The sequence below is a fragment of the Humulus lupulus genome, chromosome 3, assembly GCF_963169125.1.
Source record: "Humulus lupulus chromosome 3, drHumLupu1.1, whole genome shotgun sequence".
Classification (NCBI taxonomy): Eukaryota; Viridiplantae; Streptophyta; class Magnoliopsida; order Rosales; family Cannabaceae; genus Humulus; species Humulus lupulus.
In genome coordinates this window covers 129,001,893-129,012,572 of record NC_084795.1, presented here as the reverse complement: position 1 = coordinate 129,012,572, position 10,680 = coordinate 129,001,893, and the positions used below count along the sequence as shown (strand labels likewise).

The 10,680-nt window shown below is 33.0% G+C and overlaps 1 pseudogene; it reads right to left on the bottom strand.

Moving 5' to 3' along the window:
• Positions 1-1,470: 1,470 nt before the first annotated feature.
• LOC133825041 (uncharacterized) lies at positions 1,471-9,311 on the bottom strand (annotated as a pseudogene).
• Between the last annotated feature and the right edge of the window lie 1,369 nt (positions 9,312-10,680).

Sequence of the window (10,680 nt, the reverse complement as noted above, 5' to 3'; positions counted from 1 at the left end):
CTTGGGGTGGCAGTTCTGACTGACCGACTTGGTTTGGATCGGTTATTCCTGTGGGACTGGTGAGACCCACTTTGCCTCTTTCCGACATTAATGTTGGTTGCATGAGGGGGTAATTGAGCCAAAACCTCATCAATTTTCCTGTTTGCCTTAGCGAGATGGCTTCTTAACTGCATATTTTCTATCTCAACGGCAGTTAAGTAGTTTGGGTTTGGATTCAGTGGTAATGATGCCGAACTCCCAGTGTCACCGTGACCCGCCGGTTGCTTTCCCGGATGTTGCTGGACTTCAGGGCCATGCTCATTCAAAACAGTGGTATGATGGTCCTCCTGCCCACCAGGCTGTTCTAACTCATTATCATGCATTGAGTGGGTGAGCACCATGATGAGATTTGACTGGGATTTTGATAAAGCACTAATTTTTCTCTCAATGAAAGCACCAAACTCTTGATGCGGTTTTTCGCCAACAGTATATTAAGAAATAATAAGGTAGATTAGTGCTTAGTAAATCGTAATGAAAAATAAATGATTTCACTTAAGGACACATAACTTTTATATGGTTCAGTGGTTAAAATCCACCTAGTCCACTAGTCTATATTATTACTGTTTTTCTCTCTATTTTTGTAGAGTTTCAGTATTACAGAATAATGGTCTCCTTTCCTATCCAATATTCCCAGAATTTATATGGGAGTTCCCTAGACAGGTTTGGGTAACTGCGTGAGTCAATCACGTATTTACATAATTATTACATTTAATACAAATAATTCCCATTTATATTGGGATATGATCTGATCACAAGATAAATGTACTCCTAATATCTGGGATATTAAATATGACAGCTTGGTCATAAGTATGCGATCCCGAGTCTTTGGGGATCCGCGGATATGCAATATACTAGAACTACCACTACTACAAGAAAAAATACTTTCAATAAGACCGAAAAAGTATTATCAAATATATACCATAACACTTTTTGATGTGTTAAGGAAAGTGGTGTTATAGTAGGTCAGAGCACTTTGCATAACGCTTTTCCACGGTTATAGACATATGTTATGGTATAGCCTATGATAACACTTTTGTTGTGTTATTTTAATAGTCAGATAAGTATTTCATTATAAGTAGATTATATAACACTTTTTGTACTTATAAAGTAGTGTTATGATACACTTTATAATAACACACTTTTTGCATTATAGAAAATAGTTTCCATAACATAATTTTATGCTTATAAACCAGTGTTATTGTAAAAGATACAATAACACATTTTTTTTTTGTATTATTCTAATATTTGGATAAGCTTGAATTATTATTATATAAACTTGTACATTATAATTATTTTTTATTTCATTCATTCAAACCCGTTTCATTTAATATACTTAAGACACCCTTAACATTGTACAAATATATTTTTGAGTACCAATTATATGGTTCATAGCACATATAACCAAATAATTGTGTCAAAATACATTCAAGATTACCTAAAAAAGAATCCAAAAGTCCTAAGATATTCAACACTGCCTAACTAACATAAACAAAACATTCTCACAATAGTCAACAAAATAGTCTTAAACAGTTGCATATTCAAAAGTAAAGGTAGGAATTCATGATCTTCCAAATGTTAGCACACCAAAGCCTTCCAAATCAGATTTTCTTTTGCACTTGACTTGTTGAATCCGGTAAATAAAACATAAAAGAAAAACTAATGAGGTCATGAAATATCATATCATTCATCTAAAATAGTCAATAATTCTATCATAATCTTGGATTGAATATCGATTAATGTTGAACAAGCATTATATAATAAAATAACCAAATAAATACCTCTTGGAATAACCTTTTGAGAAGGCCATGCAACTGTTGAACCAACAACTTCTCGTATAGTAAGCATCACATAGTTAGGACAAAATAAATAAGCACAAGGCACAACAACAACATCAACCCATACATGCATAAAATCTGGTCCAAGAGGAATTCCGTGCACCTCTAAGTCTAGATCACTAGAATCCCAACGGCCTTCAGCAATAATTGCATCTAACCAATCGAGCAAGTAGCAAGCATTCCTTACTTCTGTAAAGTTATGGCCCTTTTTAACTCCAACACTCTGCAAATTAATTTTGAAGACAATATATTAATTTTTGTACTTGTTTCCTTAAAAAGAAAGAAAACAATTCGAAGATTTACCTTAGGAGAAGGAATATTGCTGGATTGTGGAATATTGTGGGACTGCCCCTCACTTGTTGTTGCTCTACCGCCCTAAATATAAACAACAAGACAAGTTTCATTTCAAAAATACAAATTTTAAGTTATATAAGTGAGAGAAAGAATTGTTACCATATCCCCTGTTGCAAAAAAGTCTCTATACACCTGAAGCATAAACTTCGGGTTCGAATCTTTCCATTTACTTGTATCATGAATGTTATATGCATTCATTTCACTCCAAGGATCATGTGTTCCCAAATCATGAGGTACAGAACCTCTAACTTTACGAATCCCCCAATTTCCCTCGGATAGAGACTTTACTTTTCTTCCATCCTCAGATAAGATAGCTTTTGAAAAATCCTTTTATACACTGAGTTCAAATTTGGGGAACAACTCAAGAAGGGCAAATGATGCGTAGAAGTGGACATCATATGTGCACCACATGATATATTCCACACTTTCCAAATACAAAAACCTACCAACATCTTCGTCATAATCGTTGCATGAATATTCTTTACTATCGCTTTCCAAACCAAAATTAGCAGCGGTACTATAACAACTAGTAGTTGCTGCATGCTTATTAACTGCTTTGCAGTCTATTGCTTCAACGTTTGTTAAATATTGCAGATTATTTCTTACGTTAGCTCACAAGGAAGAATCTGTACAAGATCAGAAAGTGATAGTTAATGCTACTTGTTAACATAATAATAAAAATGATAATATAGCACTAAAACAAATAAGAAACCAGAATACTAAAAGTACGAAGTCAAAATTGCAAGAGAATACCAATCCAAACTGTTCCACCAGCAACCAAGAAGTAGAGCTCATTAAATAATGTAAAATTGTACCTGCATCCATCAAATGGAAGTTTACACATTGATTTTGATAGAAAACAATTTAGAACAAAAACACCATTGCAGGAAAGATGAGAACAGAGACCCATAACACTAGCACAACCCTAGATCACTAGATCAGTGAAATAACTGTTGGGAAAACTTATACAGGATCTTTATTTATTTTCATGTATATCTAATATTAAACAAATTAATACAAGATAGCCTAAAACATGTTTCTAAAATTGAATTCAAAGAGAAACAAAGAATAGAATACTTACAGTATACGCAGCGGAATGAAACAACCCTTCCTTCAATTTCTCTAACTCTTGTATCCTCCCTGTCGCAGAGTATTATCAAGAAATTGAACCGATCTTCTATTTTTTTCACAATCTTCCAATGTATCCTTAGAACCACCTAGACTAGTGTTGGAAATTCTCAACACATGAGATAGATATAGTAAAAAGAAGAGAAAATAACAAAGAGGCTTAGAAAAGGACTTGTGTTTAGAGAGAATCTCAAACTATCAAAAAACCAGTGATTAAACTTATGTTTTGACTTCTCTCTAAGCAATCCTTTTATAGACTCAATTAGGCCATTTAATTTAATAAAAAAATCAATAAAATAATAGCCATTTGAAGCCCTAGGTCGAAATTATCATGGGCTTTAGGCCTGTGAAATTTCCCATTTGATTATAAGACCATTGGACTTAAAATCAAGGCCTATATTATTTTCTATTGATTTAATTAATTAAATAATTATTTAAACCCTTTATCAAATTAATTATTTATAATTTGAGCCTTGATTTAAACTTATTTATTAATTTAGATACCAATTTATCTTAATTAATAAATCTGCCATAATTTCCCTTTTCTTCTCTAAAATGTATAACTCTGTGAAACTATAAAAAATTGACCTGGTCAACTTTGATAATTCTAATTGATGATTAAATCAATTAATTGAGACTATCATAGCCAATTACTCCCTTTATGCTTCACTCTGTCTTAGGAGTTAACTGGAGGGATTCATATTTTCTCTAGATAGAAACCTTAGCCTAAATGAAAGGCTAATTTTGTATGAGAATCAAATAGATTTCCTATTTAATCCTCATTCGAATCAAAGAAAATAATAATTAAATACAATTAAGCCTTTTTTTTGTGATTTGAAAAACTCTTTTAAAGAATGTTATCCAAAAAATAACTAAAACAAGGATTTTACATTTCTTTTTATGCTGTCTAAAGATAAAAGTGAAACCTATTTCAAACGGGCCCTATATAGAAACATATAACTACCTTAACCATGTTAGTCCACATTTCTTTTGCAGTAGTACGACTTCCTTAAGATAATCCAAAACATGGCAAAACTGTCACATTTACATTTTGAGTTTCGCATGCAGCCATTGCAAAAGTTACAAGAGGGTTCCCTTTTGCAGTCCTGCACCAAATATATAATATGTAGAAAATTATAAATCCAGTCACAGTTTCTTAACTTCAAATACCGAGAGCAATGAAGCATTAAAGAACTTGAAACAAAATACCAAGAAGAATAATTATTGTTTTAGAATAACCAAACAAAAAGATACAAAGGTCACAACATCATTAAATTATGTGTGGGTGATGCCTATACTCCTAATAAACACAGATGTAACATCTAGCAGTAAATAACACGAGTCTAACCATGTAAAAAAAATCAGAAGTACTTAGCAAAAAAGGCATGAACGTCCAAGTAAAGTCATATCTCAACCTTTTTCTAGAGATTTTCTAGTCAGAAGCTATCTCCTTTAACATCTTTTTTTTTTAAAAAAAAAAACCTCAGAGCCATAGATAGTTTTCCAAACCATGAAATAGTCTTAGGAATGGTACAATAACCACATTTAGAGCACCATACCACCAGCTGCGGAAATTATTGTTAATTGGACAATTTTTGCCTTTGAAAAAGATAGTAATGAAAAAAAAAAAATTTGTAAGTTAGGGACAAGAGAAGACAGCCATCTAATAGCAACATTGAAATAACAAAAGAACCATATTTTGCTCTCAGAACTGCAATATGAGTTTTGCTCAATACACCAGAGCATACATTTAGTTCAAATATTGTTAGATATTAAATGTTTCATGATAGCTATTGATGTGATAATCAGGAAAACCCCACTCTGAACTTTGTCACAGTTGTCTTAAAAAAAATGAAGAAAAATTTATATAAGTTTCATGCAAGCCAATACCTGAAATCAAGCATTTCAACATCTAGGTGTAGACGGCTTAATTTTAACCAAGTGTTAATTTTAAAGTCCACTGAGTGTTTTTATTTGCTGTCGTGTTCATTAAACATAAACTAAATACATCTAAATAATGAATTTGTCATTGATTTAATAATGGCAACTGGCAGGTTCATGCAGAAATATCCTGCTTCATTGTGTTTATCCTCATTTCCCTATGTTGGGGGGTTTATTATGTGTTATTTTGCATTTTTGTGTTGTTATTGTATTGCTAGATATGTGTTCCTTACATTTATGTATTCTGTAATTCCCAAGTTTTCTGTCTGTTAACAAGGTTTTCCTCCGCCACAAGTGAGGGTTTTCAATAAACTTGGGAAGCGGTCACTCAAAAACATGTGACCTTTGTCTTTATTTTTTTATTTTTGAAAAAGAGGAGGTGGTACTCTTAAAATTTCCTAACCAATTTTTTCATTGGGTTGACCGAGAGAAATATGCAAACCAATCGTCAAAAATAGCTCGTAAGGTTTGATGACTTGCTTGTGATGTAGAAGAACTCCAGAGACTCCATCTTTGCCGCTAATAAAAAAAGAAATAAATTAAAAGGAAAAAGACAACAATAACTTCAATAATATACATTCTAAAATCCATAGGAAGTCAAGAATAAGCAAAAATTACTCACATAAATGGTTCATTCACATGATCTCTAGACATATGTGAGACCCCCCCAATTGAGTTCATGACACAAGTCACGATTGATATTTAACGATCTTGCAATGGTTAAATTTCTAGGAGTAATTATACACAATTATGCTAGGAAAAGAGATGCTTACCGCCCATGTAAAAAGAAGGTTGACTTTTGCCCTTTCCTTTCCTGTGTTCACCAACTGAAAACAGACAAAGTCTACTAAGTAACTTTATAACAACAATATCAAATTCATAAATTTATGACTACAATGTCATATTCTAGATCATGCTGAAATATTCAAATACTTATTTAAGTTACACTTATACATAATTTAAAAATTAATAACAAAATCAATTCACACAGGAGAAAATACAAGGAATGATATTAAGCATATAATCACACCGAACAACATACATGAGCAGGGGAATTAATTTCAATAATAAAGAAGGGCAGGAAGAAGCATCATCTTTTTAAAAACTGTAATCAAAGGACTCATTTAACAATACACCCAAGTAGTAACCTGAAACTCGCTTTTCTACTTATGCTTGACATAAATAACTCAGCAGAAATTTTAAGCGACTTACTGATTTTTCAACATGGCAAAATAGTTTTCTGAAAGCGTTTATGTCATTTAACTGTCTTTAAGAATATGTTGATTGAACATACTGTATAAACAAAAACAGAAGTAGGAAGACTGCTATCTTTATAATTATGTGGTATGAATGGAGATATTTGCCGACAAGATATTTTCAGTTCAGGATCTGGTTCACCTAAAATACAAGCCAACATAATTTACAAAAAGGATTTGAGGGAAAAGAACTTCTGTGAAAATAGAAAAAAGTATGTTAATACCATCATATATCATCCATGCCCTTGGGAATAGAGAATGATATGTGGAATGTTGGCCATTAAGATTCCAGTCCCACGAAGATATACCCTGATCACCCACTTTCCTGTAAAAACAGCAAAAGCACACAAGAGCCATTTTATTAGTTGGAATAAGAATGTATATCCTTCAATCTTCTTTTACTGGAGATGACAGATGAAGAATTCTACCCTATTCCTTCATGTTGACTTGGAGCCAAAACAGATGAGTAATTTTTATGTCCTCCATCTCTTGATATGAAAATCTGTAGCACAGCATAAATAAAGTAAATCGTGAAAACATAATAAAGATTAAATTTAATAGGCCAACAATTATGTGCTGCTTATGAAAAGATAACAAGTGCAATTGCTCAAAGTATTTAAGTACAAGCATAGAATTAAGAAAGACTTATAAGACCATCATTTCAGGCGCCATTGTTGCACCCATTAATCTGTGAACCTATCTTAGCTACATATTACAACTTCCAATTAGAACACTCATAGTAAATATTTAAGTTCTTTCTAAAGAAAAGTAGTATTGTTAGCAACAAATACATCTACGTTCAACTTCAGCAACAATATTTGGTCTGATATAAAATTTACACTTAAAATAATTAAATCAAGTGGAATTCCATCAACTCCACAGTGCTCACGTTACTTTCACATAAAAAGTAGCATTCACCCACTACCTCACAATAATATCGTACTGGATATTACTGAAATTTTTATTTCTTAAAAAATAAAAAATAAAGAAAACCGAGTATAGATGAAGAGAAGATTTTTACAGAAAATTGATTGGCCATGATTGGAGAACCTTCACATAAACCAGGAACAATTTGAAATTGTTTGAATTCACCTCTAAAACCTCTAGATATGCGGCCACTTCTGTATGGGACATAAACAAACAAGCACATCAGTTTGATCAAATAAAAAAAACAAAGTTGAAAAATTTGTAGCTACAAGCTTGTACACCACAGACCCCATGCCTCCAAGTGGAACACCTTGAGATCCAAATGGCTTGCAACTTTCACGAGTGAAAGGATCAATTGGAGCTTTCTGCAAAGAAATACATTTAGGCAATTAACTTTCAAACTCCTATGCATAAAGATTATTTCACCCTAGTGTTAATAGTCACAACACCATACGACAATCATTACTAAGGTAAAAATAAATAAATGAAAGAATGAAAATTTACCCTTCCATGAGAGGCTTCTTCTCTCACATATGACCATAGCCGTATACCTAGTTGAACCTAAAAATCAACGTCCATACACAAGTTAGAAGTTGAGCAAGACAAAAATCAACAAGCGAGAAGGAAAACTAAGAGATTCTATCGATACAAGCTATCATACAAAACAATGAGCACGTGTTGAAGAAAGACATTACTTACCGTTTTTATTGCTTCTGTAAACGTGACACTAAATTCTTTGAGAATATTTGCATGGTTGTTTAACCTCCTCCTCCATGCTTGTTCTGGTGGGGTTGCACTATCAAAATCAAACTGCATAGAGTATTAAAACATACATGTGTCAATTTAGTAGAGCTAACCACCATGTTTTTCACAAAATAAATAGCTATAAGAATTTTAGATAATTCAAATGCAGTTGGGAAGATGATTATTGGAATTATCTTCAATCCACAAAATACATGTAACAGAGTAATTGAGAACCAAATTGAATTTCCTTCCTAGCCATATTGCAACTAAAAGGAGCAATGTACAATTCAATACCCAACTAAAATTACTAGTGTCAATTAATGAGGTTTTAATCAATTTCAGAAACCAAGTAATCTCCGCTTTGTAAGAATATGCTCCAAGTTGTGAAACATTGTCTATAATTCCAAAATGAAAATGATACAGTTTTATAATTCTTAATGATCTGCAGCAATGGATTTTTTAATGTTATACTACATTCATCAAAACAAACCACAACTCAACTCCATTGAACCAAAATCAGTGCACATTCCTCTCAAAGCTCAAACAAGTTTGAAGGCATGAAGAACCAAGCGCAAATTCATGGTCACCACTAACAATTGTGGGTACCTATCAAAATAATACTAGTAAGTACAAATTGAGTTGAGTTCAAGCAGTCAAACAAATGGACAAGCAAATTCGTTTGACTTAATTTGACTTTCCTCACAAACAAAGAAGAAGAAAATTCATTTCCTTCGATTATTCTTAGCATGGAAACTGCATGTAAATCATTTATTCTCTGTTTAAGCGAGTCAATAATCGCATTATTTTTCTTTCTCCAAACCAAACTTTAGAATTCTTCAATTTTCACATATTTTCTCGGCAACCATACACAGTTGAACTAAATAAAAAAACACCAGAAATGTGTGTGTATGTCTGTATACTATATAAACATAATAGATATAGAGGGAGAAATGGAAAGAGAGCTGACCAACTGCAAGGCTGTTGTGCTAATGTACTCCTTAGGCGGCCATGAATTCTTTAGGTGTATAGAGACTTTTCTATAATAGGGGACATGGCACATGGGGTGTAATCTCTTAGCATTTTTCATAATTCAATCATGCGCCATTAAATTTAAAAGAGTCAATCCCAAAACAGAATCGGGTCTTGCTTTAAAATCTTTCCACAAGTTTTATGGAATATCAACAACTTCTTCTCCAATATTGATAAAGAGAAGAAGCCCACTCTTATATTTAATTACACATATTCTTCTCTCCACAACCCACCCCACACTCTCTGCCCAAAATAATTAAGCTCGTACACAAGTTACCCTTATTTTCCACAATACCCAAAACATAACACAGAAAAGACCCAAAATTAGCCCATGACAAAGAGGGTGACACGAAAAGATTGGAGAGACGACGATATAGAGAGATTGATGGAGTGGGGGAGATGGCGAAAAATAGAGGTGGCGGAGTGAGGTAGACGACAAGATATGAAGGGCGGATCTGTGACGGAAACTACCAACAGATAAGATCTAAAACCAGAAAAAGAAAATATACTTACCTGGACCGACGCTACTGAAGAGAAAGGAGCGAAACAGAGAAGTTAAACGATTGGAAACAGAGTGAATGAGAGATAGCGAAAGATGACAAAGAGAGAGGAGATTTGAGGAATGGAGGAGATTTGAAGCCGAACGACTGGAAACGAAGCAGGGGATTGACTTAGGAGACACTGTAGCCGAAGAAGAAAACGGGGGAGTTCGAACAATGTAATTAAAAAGGAATTATCTAGGAAAAAAATATAACTTTTACAAGTTATAGGCGGGCTCCCAAAATAAATTACCACCATTCTTTCTTTTACCACATATATATAAGTATATCATAATACTTTTCAGTAGTATTATATTCTTATGTTATGAAAAGGGGTATTTGGTGTAGTGCAGGAGCTGGATATCCTCTCCAAGCTCGTGCTTCAACAGTTGTTTTAATATTCTAAGCTCACGCTTTACAGCCTTCGTGTTCGTAGCTCGGGTTAAACCCAGGACGCCTAATCACCATGCGTGACCACATGACACTGGAGTTTCCCATGTGGATAATAAGCAAATATCATCCCCTTGGTTATTTCTTCGTATATTTATTTGTTAGCTTTACCCAAGCTGAGTGAATGAACTTAGGCTAAAATTAGGGTACGACACTTTATTTTAAAAGAGAAAATAAAGAGCTATTTTAAGTTTTAAATAATAAATATAAGATTGTCTTATAAGCTATCTTAATTTAACTTGGCCGACCCTAAGGCGATACTTTATTTGTTTGGTAGTTTTATTGTGGAATAGTAAATGTTAGTTATGTGTTTTAACTGATTGCATTAATGGATCATATATTTACTTTCCAAATTATTGATATTTTTCAAATAGTAATATTATTGTATTTTATTTCTTTCAGTTAAAATGTCTGAAAATGACTGTAATGTAGCAATTG